Genomic DNA, 2483 nt, shown 5'->3' on the forward strand with positions numbered 1-2483 from the left:
CGTCATATAATAGCTAGTGTCGGCAAGCTGTGGGAATGCCCAGGAGATGGCGTTTGTTCAGCTATCGAAATCATTACACCGACGGCGGTGGGCAGCTCTGCTGGAACATATTTACCACAGCAGTGGTTGCGGCGTTATGTTCTGCAACAATAGCCTACAATGATGACATGTCATATAATGTCGACGAACAAAGATATAAAATTTAAAATGACTAACCTTATTCCCAGCCGATTTGGGAGACCACCCTTGGTCACGACCAGAACGCATTTACCAAGAGGAAAAACCGCAGGGACTGCAGTAGTTCTTGCAATCACCGTTGATGATGCTGTGCTTGTAATTAATAGTCTGAAAATACAAAAAAATGCATTAATGAAATCTTATACACATCAAATAAATAAATTTCAATAATTTGTTTACCATTTCACAAACCGAATTACCAAGAAATGGAAACTCGCCGCGATGCGATACAGAAATAAAAACCAACAGGGCTGCATTTTCTTGGTAAACAACACAAGCGCTCGGAGCAAACTGATCCGCAAAATTATTTTGTGAAAAATAATAGTTGAAAAGAGTTTTTACACATGATTATCACATTATGTCATAAGTGCAAATTATTGTGATTAATTTTAGTTGCATATAATTGTATTACCTTAGACTTTTTTTTAAATGTTTTCTAATATTCATTCTTTTGGGCCGCAAAAGCAACCATGCGCTCAATTTCTTGTGGGGAAATTTGGTCCCCATAAAGGACTTTCACCACGAAACAGCTACAAAAACAAAAACCTTTTCTACTGGTATACTGTGCACACGACTCGTATGTGAAAGCCGAGTAGCTCCCGGAGACTCCCGTGTGCACCACTGCTCTAGAGCTACCGCGTGCACTTTAAGTCCCCTTTCAGACACGTCAAGTCTTGCTTTCAAGTCTGCTCGTTCGTTGGCGAAGGAGGTGGGAAGAGAGGGGAAGAGTACAGATACCTCCGTACCGTCAATTCGTTTCAAGTTTTCTTGTCTCCTTTGATCTTTTCGTTGCTTCCCATTTAAGAACCAAGGACTTGAATTCAATTAAAGTTGACGCGTGTGGAAGCAAATAGAAAACACAAAAGAGAAGGCGAAAAAAATTGCTTTCAAGACTTGACGTGTCTGAAAGAGGACTAAAACGATATTTCCACGACAAGTGATTCGCTCTCCCATTCGTAATTCGCTCTCTCATTCGTGATTGGCGCCCCAATTAAGAACCGAATCATGTAATTCGCCATACAAAATTTTGAGAGCGAATCACTTCATTCGTAGGTATTCAGATCCAATCACCATGCGAATCAAGAACAAATCGTTGTCTTCTCTAATTTTTATCGATAACGGCTGTCATAACACATAGACCACACACATCCCCACCAGGAAAAACATTGAAAAAATAGCTAGATTCGATAAAACTATTGATTTAAGGCTGGTACGCAGCTCTCAAGAAATTGGTCAAGAAAAATTTGCCATTATTTCGTGTGTGTGTGTCCAAGAAATATTGACATTTTTGATATTTCACACCCTGTTGCCTCACTCTTTCCTCAAGAAATAATGGAACGGGCATATATTTCTGTTGCAAACCTGGGTTGCCTTGTGCTCTTTTTTCACAAAAAAATAGAAAAACCGTAGTAAAAAGCGTAGCAAGTTTCTTAAGAACTGCGTACTGCCGGAAGGAAATTTTACTCAAGAAAATTTCTTAGCCATTTCTTGTACGTCATTTTGTATGGAATTTAGCTTTTCTTGAGAACTGCATACAGGCCTTTAGCTAATTAACCACTAGGGACACGATATTGAACCGAAAGTATCGATATGGTACTCATTTAAAGTATCGCTTTAAAAATATCGGGTACCCATTAAAATCGGAATATCGATACCAAAATCCAAAAAATGTATCTGAATATAGGTTTCGCATATAGGCCGCTGGGGTGTAGTGGTTAGAAGTGCGCAACCCTTGAAAATGAAAAACAGCGTCCCATAAAATACAATCGCCGTTCAGAGTCGACATAAAACTGTAGGCACCCCCTTTGTGCCACAACATTAAGGCCCACGCGACAAATCGCAGGATAAGTTCGGCCAAACACTAACATATTGTGTAAACGCCGGACTTTATTATTATTACAACACGTAGAGATTGAGGTGTTGACTTAAACATTAATTACCGTTTAAAAATGTTCGTATTTAAATTAGGTGAAAAGTCTTAACCAAATGGATTTTCCATTATATATACACTACGTACAGTGACGAGCAAAACTGTAGCATGATGTAACACTTTTTAATTCACCCACCGTTTGTTGGTACAATTCTACTCCCTCTCTCATAACGATTTGAAATCAATACAACAACAATAAAAAACCCAGCAGACAAAAATGTAAATTAAGGCGAATGTTACAGTTTTGCACTTACTATCAGTTTTACATTTTACAGTTATTTTTTACTTAGTTGGAAGTCAGATGACTTTTTTCTGT

The 2483-nt window shown here is 38.5% G+C and overlaps 1 long non-coding RNA gene across 1 annotated transcript; it reads right to left on the reverse strand.

Moving 5' to 3' along the window:
- Positions 1-6: 6 nt before the first annotated feature.
- LOC108359792 (uncharacterized) lies at positions 7-723 on the reverse strand. Its single transcript, XR_001846996.1, has 3 exons — positions 418-723; positions 217-345; positions 7-154 (listed from the first exon to the last, which is right to left on the reverse strand). It is a non-coding gene; the product is annotated as an uncharacterized LOC108359792 (long non-coding RNA).
- Positions 724-2483: the final 1760 nt, after the last annotated feature.

Source organism: Rhagoletis zephyria, unplaced genomic scaffold, assembly GCF_001687245.7.
Source record: "Rhagoletis zephyria isolate East Lansing unplaced genomic scaffold, Rhagoletis_zephyria_1.1 Rzeph_scaffold_00460, whole genome shotgun sequence".
Taxonomy (NCBI): Eukaryota; Metazoa; Arthropoda; class Insecta; order Diptera; family Tephritidae; genus Rhagoletis; species Rhagoletis zephyria.